General features: G+C 43.0%; 1 protein-coding gene across 4 annotated transcripts in view; it reads right to left on the minus strand.

Moving 5' to 3' along the window:
* SHC4 (SHC adaptor protein 4) overlaps positions 1-27,182 on the minus strand; it is a 130,529-nt gene that overhangs the window by 102,061 nt on the left and 1,286 nt on the right. The gene's annotated exons all lie outside the window — the stretch shown is intronic.

Below are 27,182 nucleotides of genomic sequence, written 5' to 3' on the forward strand. Positions count from 1 at the left end.
AGTGATGTTGAACACCAATGTAAGAGACCGAGGTGTACAATTTCCCCACAGTACCTGGGTCAGATAAGAGAAGATTCCCCGTGATGCTTACCTCCTTGCAGTGCCCTATGTTCCATGATGGGTAGAGTCCAGGGAGACATGTAAAATGAAAATGAATTCAGGGAACTGAAAACTTCTGGATTGAAGATATTGCATTGTATCTCTCCTCCACTCGCCTACCCAAATAGTCATTATACATATATATTTTTTCTCTTTTTAATATATATATATATTTTTTCATTATAGCATGAAGAGAAAGAGTGGGAAAGCCAGGCATCCTCTATAGGTGGCAGATGTTTTTATATTCTATAATAACTTATAGGAACTTGAGGATTGATTGCTGCAACCATCACCTAAAACAGTAAGTTCCCCACGGTGTTGATCACCCTTTGTGTTCTGGGGAAATAAACACTGCATCATACAAAGGTGAATTCTCCATGAAAAAATATTCTCAGTGTGCTCTTTGCAGAAACTCCTTGGGGGCCTTATACCTTACATTCAATTTTAATATTGTTGAGATTCAAAAGCTGCAACCAATAGCTTCAAGCTAAGTCCTTTGTGGAGAAGAGCAAGTGTTGGCCCTCTGACCCAGTCTCCTAAGAAACTTTTAAGAGAGTTTTATCACTGTGTAGGTATAATCCTAGGAAATCAAGAATGCTATTTTCTGTTGTTCTTGGAGAAGGCCTCTAACCTGGAGGACTGGCCCCCATAATGAAAATGAGATTTGGAATATTAGCCCTATTCAGATTACGTTGCCCTTGAAATAGCAATTGACTACTCTCACCTGATGGATCCAGTGAAATCCTAAGTTGTGTCAAAGCATTAATATGTTCAGAAGAGAAGAAGCCTTAGCAGTGCTGCTTACAGGAAGAACAACTGAATAACTGATCCCAACAGCCATTTAACTAGAGACCTGTGGTTAAAAAGGCAATCTTTCTCTTATTCCCTGGAAGGTCCTCATGCTTCTGGACACTATTGTCTATGTCGCTGAGATGCTGGGATTGCTTACTAACACAGAATGACCTAGTCTATCCTGACCCATATGGCAACCATGAAGGGGGAGAAGGAACAGACCATAGGGTCTAGGAGCATGGGCTCTGGGAGTCAGGCAGGCGGGGTCTGAAACTCAGCTTTGCATGGGCACTAGCTGTGACACCTTGGGCAGATAACTTACATCTCAAGGACTCAGTTTCCACATCTGTAAAACAGGGACAATAACTTATCTGTTTCATAAGTTTACTATGAGGCTCAAATAAGGTAATGCAGGTGGGGTGCTGAGCACAGTCATGGAAGGGCTCAGAAAAAGTCAGTGACTATCCTGGGATGTTGTTGTTCCTCCGCCTCCTCTTCAGTTCCACCTGCCTCCTAGTTTGGGGAGCTGATGAATAAGCCTCAACCACTGTGAAGGGACCTCAATCAAGAGCACTCTTTATAGGAGTGTGATAAACACTGACATGCAAGGTGCTATGGGAGTATGTAGGAGGGGCTCCAACCCAGCCTCAGGGAGTCAGGGAAGATGTTTCAGAAGAAGGGATGCTGGTGTGAGTCATGATGGGCAACTAAGGAGAGGATGGGGGAGGGTGTGAGGCAGCAGGCACAGAATGTGCAAGAGGTAAAGGGCAAGAATAAGTGGTGTTCCAAAAGCCCTCAATATTCAATATGACTAAAGTCCAGAGATACGGCTGGAGGTATGGGCAGGGGCTACAGTATATTAGTTACCTAGGTCACTGTCTGCCCACATAATTCAATGGGCTCTTGGTGGCCAGCATCTGGGTCCCATTTGCCTTCCATCCTTGGAGTCCCGCACAGTACATGGCACACAGTAGGCTCTCAATAAATGGTCACAGAATGTCTGATGATTATAACCAAATTTCAGGCCACCTAAGATTAAGTGTGATGCCAATTTCTCCTCATTCTTCCGTAAGTTTCCAAACAACACTTCCACCCAGCCCACTTCACAGACCCAAATAAATATAAGCTAAAAATATAGCCCAGGTCATGAATCATAAATGAGATGGAAAAGCAGTGACTCACTGAAGTTAATCTGCTTCCCAGGAGAGTGCTGCTGGATGTCCTTTGCTCCAAAGGTGAGGCAAAATGCCAGCACCATCACTGCGTAGATACAGCTAATGTAATTCCCAGGTCTGCCATTGGGTGCTCATCTGGTATTTGAAGGCTCCCATTCAGAGGTGCCAAGGGGCAGCAGCTCTGTGCATCCCATACAGGGCAGCAGCGGGATGGGCCTTGGCACAGAGGCGGACACAGTACTCTGCGTGTGTGCTCAAGAAATGGTGTAGGGCCCTGTCTACTGTATCAATGGTCCAACATGTCCACCATCTTGTTGGCTATGGTCTTAATTTGGTTATTGCCATAGCCAAGGCAACACCTTCGCAGAATGGCTTAGGGGATGACTTACCAATATATTTGTATCCTTCTCTAATTAAGAACTTAACATAATCTAATAATGATGGTGTGTGTATGATCGCTCCTGTAAACATATAAATCCCCTTAAAATGATACAGCTTTGAGCTTTTATGTTCTTATTTCTCAGTTCTGAGCATCTCAAAAAAATTAAAGTATAGCCCACACCCCCAAATCCCACAAATCTGACTCAGCCTTGAGTACTCAAGACATAGAGTTTTTGTAAAATTAAACACTTATTGAAGGAACACTACACACTCACAAATGAGAGCATCTGCAAGTACTACCACAAGGTAGACAAACTTTTTGGCAGCCCCATCAAATTTTCTCTTCTTTTCACTTTTCTCCACCGAGCAGGGTCTACACCCATCCCAGGAGAGACTCAAAGACCCCTAAACTTTTGCTCCTGCCCCTGCCTGTCAAATTGAATCTTACTCTCGATAAATAATCTGAAATCTTGGATAGCAGTACATCTAACTAAACTACTATGAAAAACTGGGTACCATTTAATTAAATATTACTGGAAAAGGCCAATTGAAAAAGGCCAACATTTTTGTCATCAGTTGCCATGTTTAGTCAAACATCATGTCCACAGTAGAAGCATCCATTTGACAGTGGTTTCCAGCTCTCTAGGACTGTAACCATGCCCAGTGTGTGGTCATGTCTGGAGGCCATGGTGGCCAAAGAACCTCATTCACGCCACCTTCCTTCCCAGTCACGGCACTGAAGTCCTATATGAATGGTCAGTTGTTCTGTTATGCTGAAACCACAAATCACATTTGTCAGTCTCCCACTCGGTGATAAACTTCTGAATGATGCCGTACTAGTTTTCAGCTTTTATGATTTCTCTGAAAAAGAAGCAGCCAACAATGTGCCTTTGCAGAACGGCAGCCCAAATGTTAATAATCTCTCATTACACTTCTTTGTACATGAAACACAAGAGTTTTCTGTAGCTCAAGTCAGTGAATTCTGACTCCAGATAATATGACTAAAAGGATACTAGGGCTTGAAAGGAACTTAGAGATTATCCATTTCAACCCCTCTACTTTTCATGGATAAAAACATTAAGTGGTTTATCTGATGTCACTCAGCATTTAAAGCACAGGCAGAGGAAAGTCCACTAAATACACAAAACGAAAGTCAGAAATGTACAAGGAGAACCAGAAGAGTATGATACAGTGGACTTCGAGGGCACAGAGAGTTTTACAGAGGAAGAGATTGTTAACTGAATTCAGGGAGGCTGAGAAAACCAATAGGCTAGAGGCTGGAAAATGTCCACTGGAATTTGGCATCTATGGGTTTTAACTGTTGGATTTAGTGGACCAATATCAGTAAAGCAGAGCAGTAGAAGTCAGAGAGCAGGACATTTAGAGGGTGGTCTAGAGGTGAGGAAGTAAACCAACAAGCAGAGTGCTTTTGTTGTTGTTTTTTTTTTTTTTTTTTGAGAACTTTATATTTTAGCAAAAGAGTAAAGATAAGCTAAGGGAGGAGGTTACTTTAAGGATGGAACAGACTTGAGCATGCTCATATGACAGAAACGTTGACAGTAACAGAAGAAGGTGAGATCATGGTCCCCGGGAGGCAGAAGTGTAGACTACTCAGGAAATATGTAAGGCCTGATTCAAATAATTTCTTTAAATGAGTCAAAGTCTCCCAAGTACCCAAATTAAACAGCTTTCAAAGTTGGAAGAAACATTTGCCCTTTTCATATGTCTGGATATTATTTGGACACTCTTAAATATTCTTTTAAATAGTCAAGACCAAGCCTAAATTCGCCTAAGTGGAAACGCCATTAATGTTGGACAGCAGCAAGATCCTACCACTTCAGCAACAACGGGGTTGCTTCAGAATTAAATCACAGGAGCATTGTGATTGGATCGAGTCAATGTTTGAAAACAAAACCAAAATAAAACAAAACCCTAGACTCATAAAACTTTTGCATTGGAAAAGACTATTTTTCCCCAACTCCTTATTTAAGGGGTTGTTTTTGAACAAGGTCACAAAGCTCTAAACAAGTATAGACATTTGCTGATCTGTTCACGATCAGAGGCATCAAGTTCCCAATGAATTCTAACATAAATTTGTGAATCAAACTCAAATAATGCCTTTAGACTTCTTAAAGTGACACCTTCAGAAAGCTACTCAAATAGACTCTCAGATTCAGTTTGCTTATTTTATAGCTTGTACTTTAAAAAAAAAAATCTCAGAATTTTTAGCTGAGGAGAAAGAAAAGAGAGCAGGAAGATCTATACTTTCCTTTAAAGTCCATTACCATGAAGTGGCTCATTAGTACCATCGGTTATTAAATTAAATAATGACTTTCTACAAGAATATATAGTTCATTGTAACTAATCAAAAAAAGGGAACAGAAAGTAAGATTCTAGAGGCAGGGAGAGGTCAATCAATAATAGCTAATAATGTGAGTTTAGTTTAGGTTTGAGATTCCCATGGAAATCAAGAAGCTTCTTTCCTTCCCCAGCAGCTAACTATACTCCAAACCTCCAATCGTTGTCCTGAACACCTCACCAAATAGCACCCACTGAGGACACAAATAGAAACCAAGAAGAGTAGGTAATACCACACAGATGGCTCTAGATCAGCCATTCCCAAAACACCTAAAAAAGGATCTCTGTTCATACCATCATTTCCTTTAACATCCTTCTGAAATCCCATATCCTCCAGAAAGTCCTCTGGTCCTCCCACCGAAGAATTGAGATAGACAATTCAACCATTACCAAAAATCATCCTTCTCTACAATCTACACGTACACACTTTGAAGTGATCCAGGGATGGGCAGCTGTAAAGTTCTGCACAGCTCTGTGTGTAACACTATGTGATGACCTGCCTTTGTCTTGTCCATCCTAAACCATGAGTTCCTAGGAGGCCAGGGCACAGACTCTGGGTTACCTGCTTATATCTTCCTCCCCCCCTTTTTTTTCCTTTCTTTCTTTCTTCCATACTAACAGAACCCTCAATGTATCTAGCTTAAAAACTACCATTTCCCAGATTCCCTTGAAACCAGGAGGCCAATGAGATGTAAGAGAATATCATTGGGTAGGACTTCAGGAAAACTACTCAAAAGGGGCCAACTCAGCCAGGGGGCGCACCAGTTTTGTCCTTACCCTTCCTTCTTCCTGCTTCCTGGAAAACGGACATGATGGGGGCTGCTCCCACGGCCATATTGTAATGAGTGAGTCTGAGGATGGAAGCCATGTGTTAAAGACGGACAAACAGGGACTTCCCTGGTGGTGCAGTGGTTAAGAATCCACCTGCCAATGCAGGGGACATGGGTTCGATCCCTGGTCCAGGAAGATCCCACATGCCGCACAGCAACTAAGCCCTTGCACCACAACTACTGAGCCTGCTCTCTAGAGCCCGCGAGCCACAAGTGCTGAAGCCCGCGTGCCTAGATTCTGTGCTCTGCAACAAGAGAAGCCATCACGATGAGTAGGCCCCACTCGCCACAACTAGAGAAAGCCCATTGCACAGCAACGAAGACCCAAAGAAGTCAAAAATAAATTAATTAATTAATTTTAAAAAAAAAAAAGATGGACAAAGATGGAAGGAGCCTGGGTTACTAATGACTATAGAACCACTATGTAGCCCTGTTCTACCTACTAATGGATTTTTTTCACTTGAGCAAAAAAGTAAATCTCTGTTTTGTTTAAACTGCAGTTATTTGAGCCTTTGTGATAACCTAATCCAAAGTGATACAGAGGCCTTTTAACCTGTGCTTTGCAGATGGCAGCTGAGGACTCAGGGCTCCTCTGTGGCTCCCTTCCTACCGAATGAGAGCTCTGTAAAAAGGTCCAGGACTAGAATCACTTCAGTAGTTCCTACATAGATTTTCCTATATTCCAGCAAAAGTAACATTTTAATCCCTATCACCCAAAAGCAGAGCCTTTACAATAACACCTTAAATGGAATTCTCATCCTTGACAACTTTAAATGTCCTGAACATGGCTGAGAATACAGAAGTAAATGCCCAAAGCGATTTTTTTAAGTTAACACTAAAGCTTATGCTTGTGTTTTTCTCTTAGGAAAGCACCTCAGTCCTTCACTCAGAACCTATTTACTCTTTTTTTTGAATATGTGGAAATTTATTTATTCAACTTTTTATTTAGCCAATGTTAATTGAGCTCCTATTTTACAGCAGAAAATAAAAAAGCTAAAACTGAGCATAATTATACCAACCAGAAATGGTCATTATTGACATGTTGGTAAGCTTTATTTTATTCCTTAGGGCAATGTATATATAAAAGATATACTTTAATGTCATTTTTTAAGTAACTTTCTATCTTGAGTTTTCCAGTTAGCATTATCTCATAAATTCAGTTATATAATAATTTCATAATTATACCATAATTTCAATTTAGCATTGTAATATAACCTTTGTCTCAAATTATCCAAAAAAACATCAAAAATATGATTTTTAATGACTTCACAGTAGCTATATTTGTTAGCTATTGCCTCATTAATGTTGTCAACAAGCCACTCCAAAACATAGTGGCTTACAACAAACAACATTTAAATCTTATAATCACAAGTCTGTGGATAGGTTTGGGTGGCTATCCTCCAAGCTGTGAAATGGCTGGACAGAGCTGCAGGTTTTGAAATCAGATTTGAATCTACTCCATGGTCACTACATTCTCAGAGCCCACTTACTCTCGATTTAGATACAGTCATACAAGGTGGCCCTCTTGGGAGCTCAGAAACCCACACTGAAGTTTTGGGTTCCCCTGGAGGGAGGCTCACTGTCAAAAGTAAAGAGTGATGGGTGACTGAGTAAAGAAATTTGAAAAATTGTAAAAAATAGACATATAAACTTAAAAAGCTCAGCCATCTGGGGACTGGCAGGTCAGGACAACCGACCCACCACACTCATTAGCTTCTGATGCCCTGGGTCCCAGCATAGCACCACGATTATTAGAATGAAGACTCCATTTCCACCAGAAGAATAGTGAGGTTACATTCCAATCTGTGTCCACTCACTGATATAGACCCAAGAAAGTTGAAAACACATGTCTACACAAAAATTTATACATGAATGCTCACCGCAGCATGAGTCATAAAAACCAAAAAGTGGAAAGAGCCCAAATGTCTGTCAACTAATGAATGGATCAACAAAATGTGGTATATCCATACGATGGAATATATTCAGGCATAAAAAAGGAATGAAGTACTGATACAAGCTACAACGTGGATGAACCTTGAAGATATTATGCTAAGTGAGAGAAGCCAGACACAAAGGGACACATGTTATATGGTGCCATTTATATGAAATTTCCAGAACAGGCAAATACATAGAGACAGAAAGTAGACCAGCGGCTACCAGTGGCTGGAAGATGTGATGGGGAGTGACTCCTAATGGATAAGTGGATTCCTTCTGGAGTGATAAAAATGTTCTAAAACAAGATAGTGGTTATGGTTGCACAGTTCTGAGAATATATGAAAAACCATTGAACTGTACACCTAAAGAGTAAATTTTATGGTATGTAAATTATATCTCAATAAAACTGTTATAAAACAAATAAAACTTAGATCTAGAGAAAAAAGTCTGGCATTTCCCTCTCGAGAATTTTTTTCAATCAGCTATCAAGCATCTCTGAAGAGAAAAAAGCATATAATCTTCATTAGACAGAGGTTCCCATATAAAATATTTTAAGATCTAGAAGACTGACTTCTAAAGGGAGAAACTTCAGTTATCTGAAAAGTTCAATGATTTCCTGGCGAGGCCAACTAAATGAGCCTGACTTATCAGGATTCCTACCAGTGGTGCTGACAGCATCTGTGGGCACCTCATTCAGAAAAACAGCCCCACTCTCAGCTCCCTTAGACAGTTGGGTGATGACTCACAGAGTTTCTGCCCTCTCATTTCTCAGCGTCGCTCAGTATGCGTAGGAAGCATTAGCTCACTAGCAGGTGAGGCACGTCAAAACCTTTCTGGAAGTCAGCAGGGTATAAATCAGAAATAAATATGTCACCCGTGCGTATGCACATTACTCTTCCTGGAGGCCTCCAGGATCAATACTCACTCCTTGCCAGGACCCAGGGGCCTCCCACGGCAATGTTCACGTCCCACCTCATCCTTCCGCTTCCTTCTCCTCTCCCTTTCCTCTCCTCCTCCTCTTCCTCCTTCTCTTCATAGCTGATAGCCTAGTTAGCATATCCAATTCTTACATTTTCTGAAGGGAGATTTGCAAATTCACCACACACCCCAGGCCAGAATCTCTTTTACTTGTGTCACCTTGGGGTTTGCTGCACGGCGCTCTCCCCTCTTTTTGGCCCTCTCTCTGTGCCGTACATTCTGAATGTTCCCTCCACAAAGCATTCCTATCACTGGACCCCGCACAGTGATGCAGCGCTTGAAGTCTTAGCCTTTTATTTTCACAGAACTTTGCAACCTATTACTGTTTGTCATAAAAGATAAAGAATTTAAGATCTGGTGTTGAAGAAGGGTTTCTTTGTCTTTGAGTAAACAGCTTAGAGCTACTCCAGATGGGTTAACATAATTTTTAAACTCATCTCTGTATTTGAAGGGATTGAGAAGAGATACTTGAAATAACTCAGACAGGTCCGGAGAGTCCAGCATTATGCAGCCAGGCATGTGTGAGCTCCCATGAACTGTCTACCCGTGATGTGTGTGATGGGGAATTGGAGATAGGAGTGGATGTACAGTTAGAGCTACTCGGAAAGTTTTAAGCATTTATTTCAAACTTTCAGTACTTCCAAGACATTTTATTTTCAAATCAAAGACTTCTTCCAAGTATCTCTTCATTTAGCCTGAATAGCATCTTGAACACCCTTTCAGAAAACCAAAAGAAAACCAGCATAAAAATACTTGCGCCTCTGGTCCAGGGTTCTCCTCCATCTCACCCCACAGGTTCTGTTTCTGGCTGAAGTAGCAGGCCTCGCCGCAGTCCCCAGCAAAGCCACTCGGGTCAGTGGGCAGGAGGGAGGGGATCCTGCCTGCCCAGGGATGTCGGCCCCAAGTCCACACCTTCTCTCATCAGTTCAAAAGTAATCACAGGGCTTCCCTGGTGGCACAGTGGTTGGGAGTCCGCCTGCTGATGCGGGGAACATGGGTTCGTGCCCCGGTCCGGGAAGATCCCACGTGCCGCGGAGCGGCTGGGCCCGTGAGCCATGGCCGCTGAGCCTGCGCGTCCGGAGCCTGTGCTCCGCAACGGGAGAGAGGCCACAGCAGTGAGAGGCCCGCGTACCGCAAAAAAAAAAAAAAAAAAAAAAAAAAAAAAAAAAAAAAAAAAAAAAAAACCACCAACAACAAAGGTAATCACATATGACCAGTTTTGACTTCTAGAAGCTACGTTGGAGCTGAATGATGGCAGAGAAACCAAGAGCCTAAAATGAGGTCATCCTTTCTAGCCCTAAATAATTTAGGCTGTATACTAGAATGAACCAATTGCCAGCCAAAAAGGGCACACCTGAATTTATTTAATTCTGGTGTTATTCTCTGATAGAAATACCTCAGCCAAAAGCACAGGTTTTGCTTTCCAAAACAACATACACACTCCCATCGACAGACGTGCTCCCACACACCGGGGTGAGTTGTTGCAAGGTGGCTAATCTTAGTTAAGTTTCTCTCACTTTCCTTGGGGAAATGGTCTGTCTTGGTGGATCTCAGCATCCCCAGCTACAGAATAAGTGGAAGAGCATATGTCCCTGTGCTGAGGACCAGGATCCCCTTGGGCTGCGAGCACCCACCTTCTGGGGAACCGGGCTTGGGCAAAGCAGCTGTGCGGGCGAGGAGAGCCGCTGCGGGACAGAAGACATCAAGCTGAACAGGGCAGGAAAGGAGAGGTCTTCCTCTCGGGGCCAGGAACTGTCTCTCAATAGAGGAATGACCGGAAGCATGGCCCCTCCACTGGGACACTGCATTGCCTCTGAGGATTAGCACGTACTGACACAGGAGGGTGCCCTGATCTACCAGTCAGAGACCAAGAAGAAAGCATGATGCACAACAGGGTGCCCGGTATAATCTTCATCTGTGTCAACAAGTATGTGTTGACACAGTCTGTCTGTGTGTATATATAAATATGCAACGCTTAGGGGAAGAATCTGACAGAATACAAAACAAACTTAATAGTGGCAATTACCCTACGGAAGGGGTGTTCACCTTTAACCTTCTGCATTGAATTTTTCCCCAAATGAGTATGCTCTACCTTTGACTTTGCACAAAATGCAATAAAGAACAACATTAGATTAAACAAAAAGAACTCAGAGAAGTTAGTCCTCATAGCTCTCTTTTCCTCATGATAGTCCTGACTTTTCCATTTAAAAAAAATACAGATGAGAGAACAACCTCATTTACCACAATCCAGGAAGCCTTCGCATCCCTAGGAGCACCAGGCAAATAAGAGTTAAACTATATCCATTTTGTTGAGTATGACAAATAGCTATGTAAAGCCAAATTGGTTTTTGGTAGAGCATATTTCTAATACTTGGTGTTGTTGCACCTGAGAAAGATACGTAGTTTTTCCAAGTGACAAACAAAAGCCACTGAGAATAAATTACATCTGCCCTTGTAACAAACTTATTCTATTTGTTTAATGTTTACAAAATTACATGGAGATGCAAAGGGCACCCTATAAAATGCAGAACATTATTAAGAGAAAAAAAAAGAGGGCCTTCTTAGTCTCAAGCTGGTAAAAATGTTGATAACAGTGAGGGGAACTCAAACCCCAAGTGTTTTCTGGTTTTCTTTATAAAGGGAAAGGCTTAAGGCCATAGATGAGTTTCTAAATTTAAACTTCCATCCCCAGAGATACCCTTACAGTCGCTGATTCAGTTTCATCTCTTAAAAATGGGGACTTGAATGGGATTCTGCATGGGTAGTCAGGATACCTGCTGTATTCCTAGCTGTGGTTTTCATTTCCTAGTTTGCTTTCAGACAGTCTCTGTACTTCATTTTCCCTGAACAGAAACCGTTTAGAGACTAAGTACAACAGAATTCATTGAATGATGTTTGCTCTTCAAGGGCAAGATGTTGTTGTCAAGTTTAGTAGGAAAAAAAGTAGAATGGGCAACATGCTCACTGATTACATCCATGCAACAAAGCGTTTCTATGTGATGACAAAAATTGGAAATGCATTGTGAGACACATCAACAAACCAACTTGCTGTACTGTTAGCACACAATACTACAATAAAACTCTGCTAACCGGTTGCCACTTAAGTAACTTGCTGCAGCCAGCAGGGTACTGAAAGGTCCACATCTTCTGCTGCCACCCTTTGAATTGTGGACTGACCAAGAACCCCGTTGTATTTGTGCCATACCTGCATATGGAAGCTGTAATTGCTACTGAAATCACATCATCTAAGTAGATATTAAACAAAATGATAAAATATGATTTTTAAAGGTTATAATTTATCTGAAACTTAAGTCAAAAGCTTTAGAAAGACTTTATGAAGACAAGATGCTTTTTAAAATAATGTTGGGCTTCCCCGGTGGCGCAGTAGTTAAGAATCCACCTGCTAACGCAGGCGACATGGGTTCGAACCCTGGTCCGGGAAGATCCCACATGCCACGGAGGAACTAAGCCCGTGCGCCACAACTACTGAAGCCCGCACGTCTAGAGCCTGTGCTCCGCAACAAGAGAAGCCACCACAATGAGAAGCCCGCGCACCGCAACAAAGGGTGGCCCCTGCTCACCACAACTAGAGAAAGCCTGCGCACAGCAATGAAGACCCAACGCAGCCAAAATAAAAATAAATAAAATAAATTAATTTAAAAAAAATAATAATAATGTTAAATTAGATGTGGATAAGACAACTCTAAAAGATTTTTTTAAATAAAACTGATTCTGCACTCAGATTGATTTGAAGATGTCTCTGAGAACTCACCTCACTTAAAAAAAACTGAAAGGAGGAATGTAGATGAGAAACTATATAAATTCTATGAGTAGAATTTATGCAAGAACGATGAAAAGGGATATTAATCGTTGTATGTATAAAACTGAGAGAAAAGGTCTTGACTCTAAAACACAAAAGCACATTTATATAGTTTTAACTTGAGTCAAAAGTATATATGAAACATTTCGTCAGAGAAGGGACCTTCTACTATATAACATTAAGAAACCCTCCATTCTTTACCACTCTCAAAAGTCACCTAAACTCTCTCTGCCTCACTGGGACAACTGTCAGATAAGGACGCCTAATTGCTTGGCTTGACTCCCATAGCGCACACCAGGCCTGATGCTCTCCCCAACTCTGCCCACCTGCAGGACACCTCCCTCTCGTCTAGAGAACTCTCAGCAACTTCAAGCTTCACGCGTCGGCAATTGAACCTCTTACCTTCCCTCTCAACTCTGCTTCTCCTCCTGTCACCCTCCATGTCTTTTACTGGCATGTCCTCCCATCCCACCCCAAGCCTTTTACCTCAGAGCCTCAGGCAGGTTGGATTGGAATCTTCCCTCTTCAAATTTTTCTTCCACAATGTCTCTACCAGTGTTTCTTTATTTCACTCCCCCCATCAAGACCCTAATATAGACACTTCTCACCTTGATTATTGCTGTAATAAACTTTGAAAGGGCTTCCCCACCTCCAGTCACTCCCTTCTCTAGCACAAATGGATCCTCAGGGCTCTGCTTCAACCTCTAGACTCCTTAGCCTGATATTTAAGGCCTGCTCAAATAATAATAATCTGGCTCAAATCTCAGTTTACTGTCTACTGGTTTTTCCCAAGCAGCCTCTACTCTAGCCAAGCTGAAATCAGTGCTCTTTCTTATACATAACCTATATTTCCTTATCTACATCCCCTCATCTGGAGTACCCTTTTTAAAAATAGTCCCTGTGGTTAGACTTCTATCCAACCTTAGGGAACATCTCAAATGGCATCTCCCCTGGGAGCCTTCCCTGACCACCCAGCTAGAAGTTGTCTCTGCCTCTAAGAGTTCAGTACACTGATGTATCTATTTTCTATAGGTGTATATCACTTCCCACCTTATATTACGATTATTCACCTCCTAGTTTCAACTGAAAGCTACAACAGTAGAGTTTCGCAAAGTGCGTCTCATAAAACAGTTCCCTCAGAAGCTGATAGCTGAGTCTGAAAATGCTACCTACTGTAGTCTCCACCTTAGAAACTGCAGTGGAGGTGGAGAAAGATGGATGTGCATGAGAAGCGTCCTAAAGGTGGAGTTGACCGGACTTGATCATTGCAGGCTGTGTGGAGTATGACTGAGTGAGTAGTTCTGACTTGGGCAAGTGGGAGACGCCACTCACTGAGAGAGCAAGGGGAGAGAGTGGGAGTGTGGCGCATCCAGCGCTGTGCTTGGTTTGCAACAGTTGAATCTGCATACCTGAGTGGAGAGGGGGAGTAAGAAGATGAAAGGACAAACCATGGCTCTTTCTCAGTTCTCATCTTCCTTGAGTCCTCCATGGGCTTGACACTCTTTGATTCAGCCTCTCTCTCCTCGAAACACCCTCCTCCTTCTCCCTAGATGATCCTGTCCTCTCTCCATCCTGCTCCTTATGCCGTTAGTCCTGTCATCAAGGCCTGTTCTTCCTCCCCCTCCACAGGATACTTCAATGTGGCATCCCTCAAACCCTCTTCTCTCCCTGCTCTACACTCTCCCTTTGGTAGCCTTGTCCATTCCCTGGGCCTTGATGCCAACAGCGACAAAAACCATTTCTCCACAGTCCTAACCGTTCTATTTTCTTCTGGAGATTTCCACCTGGATGCTTTGAGGTCACCCTGAAAGCAGCACATGTGAAACGGAATTCACCCCTGACGCCCAAACCCTTCTGGCCTCCGCCCTTCCTCACCAAGTGGGTCTCACATCTTTCCTTGTTTCTATATCGCCACTGCCTTTGTTCCCAACCCGCTTCTCACCTGGGCTTCCTTTCTTCAGCCTCCCTCCTTTTGGGTCCCCTCTGAGCACTGCAGCCCATATAATCTTTCTAAAACATACCTCCGAGTTTGTCATTCCCCTATTCAAAAAACTTTCAGGAGTTTCCTGTTGGAAAACCCAACTTTTCAGATACTACACAAATTTGTCATAGCACCAGCCCATGCTCTGATCTCCAGCATATACCTAACACACTGTCCAACCGAATCTAGTTACTCTCTACTCTGCAAACACATCCTCCACTTTCCTGCCTCCATGCCTTCACCCTGTCATGCTCTTTGCCTATAACGCTCTTCCTCCAACTCTGCCTATGGAAACTCCACCCATTTCTCAAGACTCAGTTAAGAGGCCTCGTCCTTCACAAAAACTTCTATAATCACCTCAAAGGAGTCCCCTTTCCTCCCTGCACTCCCACACATTTTACTCGTGTCACTTTGGTGTCATCTATTATGCCCTGCCTTATATTACAGGAACTTGTGTGGACACCTTTGCTCTTCTTTCATACTGTAACCTCCTCATGCAAGGTTACATCTTATTCACAAAAGGTAGTGAAAAGAGCCCTGGCCTGGGAGTCGGGAGACCTGAATTGTAGTCCTTGCTCGACTGCTCATGAGCCCTGTGGACTTGGATCACTTAACTCACTGTGAAACAGAACTTTGTAGTCAATGAATCAGTCTGAGTCCTGAGTCCAGGGTTAAAAGAGCCATGCTGTAGTACAGGGAGATCAGCTCGATATTTTGTTTCCATCTAGTGGGGTGGAATAAGGAGGATGGGAGGGAGACGCAAGAGGGAGGAGATATGGGAATGTATGTATATGTATAGCTGATTCACTTTGTTATAAAGCAGAAACTAACACACCATTGTAAAGCAATTATACGCCAATAAAGATGTTTAAAAAAAAAGATCCATATTGAGAAGAGAGGACAGGGAGGGACAATGTCTTTCAAGGACATGGAGTTGGCACTAGGCAAAAAAAAAATTGAATTATACATTTCACCATTTCCCAGTGAATGATTCATATAAATTATTCTCTGATGACACTGAGGGGAAAAATCTAATTTCTGGGGTTACACTTAACAGCATACAGACTTTTTGCTCAAGTTGCTTGCTTTCTGGCACTTCCTTCCTTCTAACTAGAGGAAGTTTCCAATCCAAGACAGGCTCGGTTCTTAAAATCTACTTGTAAGTTAGCTGAAGAGATATGGGAACATATGTATATGTATAACTGATTCACTTTGTTGTAAAGCAGAAACTAACACACCATTGTAAAGCAATTATACTCCAATAAAGAGGTTTAAAAAAAATTAGTCAAATAAAATACTAAATATACTTAAAAAAACAAAAACAAATAAAACCCTGAAGGCATTTCCCTATAGAAATGAAGGTACAAGTAATGGTAGGATACCCTGGTTAGGATACCAACTTAGGCAGAGCACACCGAAGTGTCGAATCTGCTGCCAAAGTGGACATACCTGATGTACAGCTGAGTCATAACAACGTAGCCCCCGCCCCACTCTCATTCCCACCATCTGAGATCCTGATATGGAAGCCAAAGGAGTATTGCTTGGGTGGAGGTAAGACAGTAAACTGTAATTTTAGAGACTCTGTGGATTTAAGAGAGGGTAAAGGAGAAAGCCTGAGGAAATTAGAACTACGTTAGGTTAGATTTTTACAAGTCAAATGCTGAATCAGGTGTTGACTCTTTGAGTCACAATTACCTCCTAATGCACAGCCCAGGTTTACGTGCTTCATCTGTCTGACTCAGGGTCTCTCAGCCTCAATGCTATTGACATGTCGGGCCTGAGAATTCTGTGTTGGAGGGGATCTCCCGTGCACTGTAGGGTGTTTAGCCCCCATCCCTGGCCTCTAGTCTCTAAAGACCAGTAGCGTCTCCTCCCCCTCCCCCATGATGACAGCTAAAAATATCTCCAGGTGTTGCCAAATGTCTCCTGAGTGGCAAAATCATCGCTGGCTGAGAACTACTGCACTAACTGGACTCAGCAGAGGTTCCCAAATTTTCTGTGCATCAGAAAATTTGTGCATAGGAAGCTTGTTTAGTATGCAGGTTTCAGGGCCCCAGCCTCAGAGATTCTGATCCAGCAAGTTCAGAATGAGGACAGGGGTGGGGGGCGCAGAGGATCTGCACTTTCAGCAAGTATTTTTGACTGCTATAGTTGGCTCTTGGCAAACTTTGGGAAATGCCACAATGAAGAGGCGATGAAGTAATAAATATTTTCCAAAAGCAAATGCTTTTCCCTCTGCTGCACTGAGGGAAGCGGAATGCTGACTAGTAAAGGAATACTAGGCAACTTTAGAGAAGAGGGCAGGCCTGCCCTGGTGAGCACCGTAGAAAAGGCTTAGGGAAGAAAGTTCCATAGGGGTGGCACTGCTGGCCGGGAGATGGTAAAAAGCCAAAATCAAAGTTAGTCTATTTCAAATTTCTTTTGCCCAGAGGTACCCCTAGACCTTTGAAAGTTCATTCTCCTCCCTCCACCTGGGACTTACCATGTGACAAGCTCTGCGCTAAGCTTTGTACGTGTATACCTTCATCTAATCCTCTCCCTAACCAGATAAGAAAACTTTATCAACCTTTAACATTATTTCTCTGGGAAAATTCATTGTAACAAAGAACTGATATACAAACTAACTTTGCCTGACACATCGTCACAAAATAGGGACAGCCTGTACTAGTCCTGGAGCTCCACCACTCTTGAAAACTCTGCAACTTTGTTAGGATGGGAAGAGTCTCTCTGAGTTGAGAAGGCCAGATCCCCGTCTCCTGGGTCTCACCCATTCCCAGTACTCTGTCCCATGCCCTGCATAAAAGAAAGAAGCCCTGCTATTTTGCCCATGAAAAAGCCATTCTCAGCTTCTCTCCCAGGTATTCTGAATTGGAAAATGAAAGATAACATTACAGGTGGGTATGCAAACTCAGCCACTTTCATGGGACAGACAGGTGATGTAAGTGAGTGAAACTGGGTGGGACCGTGGCTCAGCCCCCAGCTCTGGTCATCTGTTGACATGTGGTCAGCCTGGTGCTGCCAGCTCTTCTAAGAAGCCAGAAATCCAGAGTTTTATATGGAATGTCTTCGTTTTTAAATGTTGGCACTAATCCAAAGAAAATTTTTTTTCTAATTTGGCCTAACAAAATACATCGCTAAACTGTTGGTTTATGACCTCTGTGTTCCAGATTCTTTTCTGGGTAGGCACTGCCTGTACTCTGCACTCTTTTCCCTCTCTCCCTCCCTCTCTCAATCCCATGAACCTCCCACGGGCAACAAGATTTCCAATTCCTCCCAAGAACTGCCTTCGGCCTCATTTTACTTCAGAATCCTTTGCTGCCAATGTCTAACCCTGACATATGGGAGTAGCTCCTTCAACTTCATTCCATCCTTCCTTAGCCTTAAATGTCTGCCCTCTCCTTCCTGCCCTTGTGCTGTGTCCTCCCACAATCACACCCCTTTGGTTGCTGGTTGCTTCTGGATTTCCCATGAACTTGCTTTAGCCATCTGTCATCCCTGTTCTTCAGGGGCATAAATGGGAAGGTGATGGGTGGTTGATATTGGTGGGCCTCTAAGCATTACAGACCCCCAACCTGCATCCTGGCCAGGCTCCAGGGAAGTACAAGGCCTCTGGAGGGGAATGGCTGGAGAGGGAGCTAGAGAGGCTGGATTCTCAGAAGGGGCTCCCAGAATGAGTAAACATCCTAGTGGACAAATGGAGATCTAGATGCAGGGGTGCTTCTGCTTTTAGGGGACCATCGATAAACAATGAACTGAAGCTCAGAGACCTTTCCCCCATTTAGGGGTGCAAAATAAGCCCCTTGATTCATTACGTGATCCTGAGATTGGGGGACAAATAGTGATCAAAACTGACAGTATTGTCAAACAAACAAGAGAGGGCTTGATGTTGGATTTCATGTGATTTTTTTTTTTTTTTTTTTTTTTTTTTTTTCGGTACGCGGGCCTCTCACTGTTGCGGCCTCTCCCGTTGCGGAGCACAGGCTCCGGACGCACAGGCTCAGCGGCCATGGCTCACGGGCCCAGCCGCTCCACGGCTTGTGGGATCCTCCCGGACCGGGGCACGAACCCGCGTCCCCTGCATCGGCAGGCGGACCCTCAACCACTGCGCCACAGGGAAGCCCCATGCGATTTTAAATATATATATATTTTAATGACATTCCTTGCACACCCGAGCTAATGGTTGCAAGTTTATACTTCTTTATCATCATTGCTATGCTATCAATAAATTTTCATATGATGCTCCCAACAAATGTTTTCAAAAATCCAGCTCCTTGAGGCCTCTTGACTTTTCCAAATACCCCTTCACAAAACTCTCCTGTTTCAGATGCAATCTTTTCATGTAGCAGCTATTTGCATGCAGCATTGAGGCCTGCATCTTTTGGTTACCATGATCTTAATACTTCAGTGCAAATCTGACCAGACCTCCGTGAAATCCAAAGCTTGTATCTCTTAGGAGAGGGTAAGAGACCCCAGCTACCTCATACTCCCGCACTGGGGAAGAAACTGTGAAATGACCTTGCCCTGTGAGCTGTGTGTATCATTTAGATCACTCTCCTCGTGACGGGACTGTCACATTAGGGAACAGCGTTGGTTCAGTCCAACCCATGTGATGACATGCTATTGGCTTTAAAGTAATGTGAAAATGGAAGTGAGAGGAAAAGCCGCATTAGGGAAATGACCCCAAAGGGTTTCGGAAGATGAATGAAACGGGGCCAGTCCATGCATGTTGTACAAGTCCTGGTCCAACGTGGACACGTTGCCACCCACAGGGACCTCCATAAACAAAAGGGTAAAACTGGCAAAGCCACTGCACTTTGGCTTCCTTGCTCTCTTTTTCCTTCTCACTGCTTTTTAAGAACAGTTTTCCTATTAGAAAAAAGTTTTTATTCTGGTGTTTAAAAAAACACATATGCTCAACATTTCAATCAAGTAGACGTGTTTGACATAGAGCATTTACTCTGGGGAATGAGGGAAGGTGAAGCAAGATAGGGGCAGAAAATAGAGTGTTGGACATACACACTGCAATATATAAAATAGATAACCAACAAGGACTTACTATATAGCACAGAGAACTATACTCAATATTTTATAATAACCTATAAGGGAAAAGAATTTGAAAAAGAATATATATATCAGTTATACATATATATATATATACACACACACACACACACACACACACACACATATGTATGTATAACTGAATCACTGTGCTGTACACCTGAAACTAACACAACATTATAAATCAACTATACTTCAATAGAAAAAAGACAAGAGTGTTGTAGACAGAACTGGGAGCTCTTGTCTGGGCTCCACCACTAAGTTGCTGTGTGGCTTGGGGCAAGTCACTTCACATCTCTGAGCCTCTCTCCTCAACTGCAAATGAAGGTTTTGGACCTGGTGATCTCTGAAACTCTATTCCAATTAATGCTCTAGTGGTCAGGGGTGGTCAAGGACTGGTCAGATCAAGGGATGTGTGAGAGTTTAAAGAGAATAGGAACAACAGGTCAAACCTACCAGGATTTTCCTAAGTTCTAGAAGAATCTACTTCTTCATCTACTTCAAGAAGGAAATAGGAAGGAAATATAATACCCTCCATGCCAAATTGTCAGTTTTAGCTGGAATTATTTCCTCCCACCCGTATTACGTCTCTTTTAACCACCAATAACTTTGAAAAAAGGGAAATTAGCAGAGGCAGAAAGCACCTCCATTAGCTGTGGGCACCTGATCCACACCACCAAGGTCTGCCTTTATTTTGCATAAACCATGGGACAGTCTCTTCAAGGGTTTCCCAGGGTTAGAAATCTTCCTCTTTCAAGGTTAGAGTTACCAGACTGTCTATGTGTGTGGCAAGGCATTTTTCTCTTATCACTTTTGTCCAGAGAGAACAGAGAAGGGTTAACTCCTGCTGTTCCTACAGACCTCAGATTGGACACCAAGCCCCAGCATGACCCGGCCAGCAAGACCCCGTGAGCTAGGCCACGGTCCCAAGAGTGTCATCCACCATCATTCACCCTGGCCTGCCCCCGGACCCGTCTGCCCTCCGCTCCTCCCTGGAATCCCACACTTGGATGCTGTTCCATGTGACTCCTATCTCACCATCTTTCTAAAATTTTGACCACCTGCACCCATGCCACTGCAATGTTTCTGCTTTACTGGTAAAGCCAGCTCAGTGTTAGTAAGAGGGTGCTAAGGACATTCCATCTCTTCTCTATTAAGACAAAGATGTGAAAAGTTATTTCCTTCAGAAAAGAGATCCTAATACAAGGAGATTTCAGACCAGCGGGAAAGGAGACCTGGGGTCTCAGGATCTTAGGCAGCATTCTATTCAAACTCTTGTTTTAAATATGAAAAAATGAGGAGGTGAAATGACTCATCCCAGGTCACACAGCTGGCTAGTGTCAGAGCCATTACTTTAACCCAGATCTCATAATTCCTAGACCAGTGCTCTCCTGCAGAAAAGACACTTGGGGCAGACAGAACATTGTAGTGCCGTCGACCACATCTATCGTAGACAATAGACAGTAGACAATACTAGTCTACAGCTTCAGGAGGGTGAGACGATACCGTGAGATTTACAAAGGAAGTTAAAAAGGTCATATTTGCACACAAAGCTGATGAGCCCAATACCCAAGAAAGTCTCTGTGGGCAAACACATTGCAGTAAATGTTCGTGGGGACTGTTAAGGGTTGGAGTGCATTGCTCGAAAAGATAAGGTGAAGTCTTAACCCCCCAGAACCTATGAATGGGGCCTTATTTGAAAGTTGAGCCTTTGCAGATATAATCAAGTTAAGATGAAGTCATAATGGAGTAGTGTGAGCCCTAATCTAATGACTGGTGTCCTTGGACACACAGGAGAGAAAGCCATGTGAAGATGAAGGCGGAGACTGGAGCCATGCTTCTATAAGCCAAGGAATGCCAAGGATTGCTAGCAGCCCACAAAAGCTACAAGAGGCAATGAAGGATCCTCTCTGAGAGCCTTCAGAGAGATCATGTCCTGCCGATAGCTTGATTTCAGACTTCTAGCCTCCAGAACTGAGAGAGAATAAATGCCTCTGGTTATATGTCACTCAGCTTGTGATACTTGTTACAACAGCCCTAGGACACTAATACAGTCTGGGGAAACCATTGGGCTGGGTGAGGCTGAAGTGAGGAGACTGAAATCATGCAAATGAAAGCAAGCAGACAAATTCTATGGGTTGGTCCTATAATAAAGTTCTCCTGCCCAGCACGGTCCTTCATCTGTGCTACTCCATTTACGAACCTGCAGGACTGCCTGACTTGCTCAGAGGTAAGGGGAGAGGGTGGGAAGAAGACAAGCACTGGAGTGAGACAAACCTGGATTTGAATTCTCAGTCTGCTACTTATGTAAGGAGTAAAGTGTAGGGTAGACGGCAAACTCTTGGGGTCTTTGTGCCCTCACCTGGAGAAAACAGCCTTCCTCAGAGGGTTATTGTGAGAGCTACTGTGCTTACCTGTGGCAGTTCTATCCAGGTTAGTTTCTTTGCCTCTACTTTATTTAGTCTTTGAATTAATTTGTAGGCAATCTATGGACAGGGTGTGGGAAAGGAAACTAATATTTAAATACCTCCCATGTGGGGCTTCCCTGGTGGCGCAGTGGTTGAGAATCCGCCTGCCGATGCAGGAGACACGGGTTCGTGCCCTGGTCCGGGAAGATCCCACATGCCGCGGAGCAACTAAGCCCGTGAGCCATGGCCGCTCGAGCCTGTGCTCCGCAACGGGAGAGGCCACAACAGTGAGAGGCCCGCATACCGCAAAAATAAATAAATAAATAAATAAATAAATACCTCCCATGTGGAGAAAGGAGCCTTAGTGCCTTTAAATGCTGGTGATGGTACATTATGTATGAAAGTGGTTAAGAGAGTAAATCCTATGACTTCTTATCACAAGGAAAAAGTATTTCTTGCTTTTTCTTTTATTTTGTATCTATGTGAGGTGATGGATGTTCACTAAACTTACCGTGGTGATCATTTCATGATGTATGTAAGTCAGATCATGATACTGTACACCTTAAACTTATACAGTGCCGTATGTTAATTATATCTCAGTAAAACTGGAAGAAGAAGAAAAATGCTGGTGATGGGGGCACCTTAAAGGCCATACAGACCAGTTCTCTCATTTTAGACACACGCGCACTGGTCATGTTGTATATTTTCCACGCCCACCATGCACAGACCACGCTGGGCACCTGGGAGACCTCCACATGAACGTTTCTTGCTAGATGAAGTGACTTGGGAAGACCCCATAAAGAAACGAAACTTAATCTTATGGTGGGAACAAATGTCACCATTTGGCCACATTTAACAGACTTCACCCACCTCACTACTTTGCCCAGACCCAGTCTGGCTGTCCATTTCTAATTTGATATCTCTCAAAGAATGGTTTGCTAACCCACCTTCCTTGAGAGACCTTCAGGGGGTTCAAGTTCTGAGCTTAAAAGAAAGTGCTCAGGATTCATCAAGTATTCTCAGCTGTAAAATTGATTCTACATCATAAGACCAGAAGAAGAGTCTTTTTAAAAAGGATATTTAATCCAGTCAACTCTAACTTAGAGTAGATGGCAAATTAAGTCCCTAATGTGAAGATGAAAGATGCAAGACAAACTGAAAAGTAGCTCTAACTATGCCATTTTTTACACAGAAAGAATACAGTATCCTCCATCTCTACCCAATAACTGCCTTTCTTATTTCCCCTGCTTTATTGCCCCTAGCACTTATTACATGTGACATATTATATTTGCTTATTTATTCAATCATGGCTCAACTTCCCTCACTGGAATGTAAGTTCCATGAGGGCTCCGACCTGGTCTCTTAATTCACTGATGTATGCCCAAGGCCTGGAACAGTTCTTGTCACATAATTGGTTCACAGTACATATTTTCTCAATAGATGAGAGAATGAATAAAATAAATTTGGGCAAAGAGAGGAGCAGTAACATGATGTGGATAAGAGAGTAGAATATGTGGCTGCCTTTTGCCTAAAAGAGTTGCCCCTATGTCCACTAGCCATCAAGAATATCTCTATCACCTCATACCAGTCAGAATGGCCATCATCAAAAAATCTACAAACAATAAATGCTGGAGAGGGTGTGGAGAAAAGGGAACCTTCAAACAATGTTGGTGGGAATGTAAATTGGTACAGCCACTATGGAGAACAGTATGGAAGTTCCTAAAAAATTTAAAAATAGAACTACTATACAATCTAGAAACGTCACTTCTGGGTATTTATCCAAAGAATTCAAAACACTAACTCAAAAAGATATATGCACCGCGATGTTCATCACAGCATTGTTTATATTAGCCAAGGTATGGAAGCAACCTCAGTGCCCATCAATGGATGATTGGATAAAGAAGATGTGGCATATATATATATATATATATATATATATATATATACACACACACATACACACACACACACACACACACACACACACACACACACACACACACACACTGGAATATTAGCCATAAAAAAAAAGAATGAAATCTTGCCATTTGCAACAATGTGGATGGACCTTAAGAGTATTATGCTAAGTGAAATAAGTCAGACAGAGAAGGCAAATACCATATGATTTCATTCATATGTGGAATATAAAACACAAACAAAAATAAACAAAACAAAACATGTAGATACAGAGAACATAGTACAGGTTATCAGAGGGAGAGGGGCAGGCGACAAAATGGGTAAAGGGGTCAACTGTATGGTGACGGATGGAAACTAAACTTTTGGTGGTGAGCACCCTGTAGTGTATACAGAAGTAGAAATATAATGTTGTACACATGAAACATACAATGTTATAAACAAGTGTTACCTTTATAAAATAAATTTTTAAAAAAAGAATGTCGGGCTTCCCTGGTGGCGCAGTGGTTGAGAGTCCGCCTGCTGATGTAGGGGACACGGGTTCGTGCCCCGGTCCAGGAGGATCCCACATGCTGCGGAGCGGGTGGGCCCGTGAGCCATGGCCTCTGAGCCTGCGCGTCTGGAGCCTGTGCTCCGCAACGGGAGAGGCCACAACAGTGAGAGGACCGCGTACCACAAAAAAATAAAAAATAAAAAAGAATGTCTCTCTCGCTTCTCTGCTCTGATTCCATCATCACCAAGAAACCTTTGATTTAAATCTTTCTATGTGCATTTTCCTACAGATGGGATCACAATTTTGGTTTACTTGGCACAATATTTTTCACTGTAAATTAATAGGTTGGCATTTTGTCTTTTAAAATTGGTTCACATCACACCTAAAAGAATTCTGAGAAGGATCTCAAACAGGATGAAAACCTGTGGTGAAAAGAGCAAAGACTGGCACACGGGGCAATTGGGTTCTAGTGTTAACTCTCCTTTTGACTCACCTATGTGGCCTTAAAAAATTTCATTTCTCTGGACTTCAGTTTCCCCATAGAGGCATTGAACTTGATAACTTCTGAGTTCCTTCCATCTTTCAAAGTAGGGTTTTATAAAAATTAATAAAGTAGGCTTTTCCATGTATTTTGACTTCCTAAAAGAGGTGTTAACTGGTGTCACGTCACTGTCTATTGGCAACCTAGTATGATTCACGTGGATCATGGGGTCAGCACTTTTCCTGGGGTCAGTCATCATTGCCAGGAAAAGACAGTTGGCATCCTCGTTAAAAATCTAAAATGCCAGTGGTGACACTCTCTAAGGAAAATGGAGATCACACAGCAACTCTTTCACATTTAAAATTGTACAGGTGTGTGGGTGTGGGGAGGTGGAAGGAAGTACAAGAGGGAAGGAAAGGCAAGGCAGACGGTAGAGGATGTCTAGGTGATGGGAAGGCAGATGCCAAGTATGGGTTTGGAGAGTCACATTTTTCCATTAGAGCCTGGAAGATGCTTAAGCTTGACCAATGAGAATTGCCCACGAACTTTTAGTAGATACATGTAACTATTTCCATTTTGAGTTGTGTCACTGTGACGGAGGGTAAGAGCTGAGTGTCCCATAAATTTATCTTCCTTGGAGATTTTTTTTTTTTTTGTGGTATGCGGGCCTCACTGTTGTGGCCTCTCCCGTTGCGGAGCACAGGCTCCGGACGCGCAGGCTCAGCGGCCATGGCTCACGGGCCCAGCCACTCCGCGGCATGTGGGATCTTCCCGGACCGGGGCACGAACCCGTGTCCCCTGCATCGGCAGGCGGATTCTCAACCACTGCGCCACCAGGGAAGCCCTTCCTTGGAGATTTTTGTTATCAGTTCACCTAGGCTGCCCAGCCTGCTCTCACTGTAACCCTTCCAGTGTTCATTATCTGGCCTTCTTTGAGATCTTAACTGCCTGTGTGTGATACAGTTATTGGGCTATCTCTTAAATGTCTACTTTCAGATCAGACTTCTCACCTGAATGCTAGTCTTATACGACTGCTACCTACAAATTAGTACCACTTAGATATCATCCCTTTAAACATAACATGTCGAAAGCAAACTTAGCATGACCCCCTTCCCAACTCATTCTGTTTCTATCACTCACATCACCAATCCCAATTCTGAGGCTTACATTTGAAGTTATTTTTCATTCCTCACAACTCCTTTATCAGTAATCATCCACAACCTCTATAAATAGCAATAACACACTCAGCAATCTACCCACTGCTTAATAAATGTTCACCATTCTGTTACGTGTATTATGATCTGAAGTGATCTGCTCAGTCACCCAAGACTGTTGAGGCTTCTCACAGAGGCTCTTACATTCATCTCCTTTCTCTCATCTTCACATTAATCAATGTTCCCATCCCCTGGTGCCTAAACTCCCAGAGCATCTTTCCTAATGGCCTCCAAATCTCTAATTTTTCCTTGCTTCAGTCCATCTAAAATAAATTCACAGACTGATCTTTTTGAAACCACTTTCATCAAGTTATAGTTGGCCTACAAACCTGTGATGGCTTCTGTTTGTGAATCAGAGTGTTTACAAACTCCCCATCTGGCATTAAGATCTTTGGTCAGCTGCTCCCTCCTCTCCAAGCTACCCGAGATCTGTATTTGTCTTTATTTGACTCAAATTTGTTTGAGCATCAACTATGTGTCAGCCATACTCTCTATCACCCACCACCCTCCAGCATCCCCTCTCTTCTCCAATTAATCCCAGTGTGATGCTCCCCTGCAGCCACGACAGTGATACCTGCCATTTGGACTTTGCTCATATTCTTGCCCTGCCAGGAGTCTCCCCCTTTCTGCCAGTAAAAATCTGATAGCTCTTCCAAGATGCACCTTTTCCTGAAGGTTTCCCATGTGAATGAATCCCAGACCACAACAACCTTTCCCTTTATCAGAATTCCCTCAGCATTCTCACACCAGATATCTATTGCTAAATATTGTCCTCTTATTATTTCACACGCATTTGCTGGTCTCCCCGATTGAAATGTGAGCTCTAGAAGGGCAGAGGCCAAATCTTCTATTCTTCTTTTACCCAGATCTGGAATGGAAAAGGGCAGATGCAAAGCCAGTAAAGACCTTGATTTTGCACGTAGCTCATGGGCAAGGACCAGTGGGCACAGCGTAGACAATAAAGACAAAAAATGTGCACCGAAGACCTAAGACTAGCTCCTAGCACGAGACTAGAAGCTCAGCCATGTTCTGAGAAGTGTTTGCTAAATGCTGAATTAGATTTTCAGAAATAATACAAGTCCCTTACACACCACGTATTCCTCTAGCACAAAAATCTCTACTGAAACACAGTGGCCAGTAAAATTGATGGGGTCTCAATCACTAATTAGATTTGAAATTCTTGAGTCTTCTTGGCCAGAATGATCAGTCCGGTGGGGACAATTCAGCTGTCTCTATGAGAAGTTGCCCCTACACCTGGCAAC

Source organism: Kogia breviceps, chromosome 3 (assembly GCF_026419965.1).
Source record: "Kogia breviceps isolate mKogBre1 chromosome 3, mKogBre1 haplotype 1, whole genome shotgun sequence".
Lineage (NCBI taxonomy): Eukaryota > Metazoa > Chordata > Mammalia > Artiodactyla > Physeteridae > Kogia > Kogia breviceps.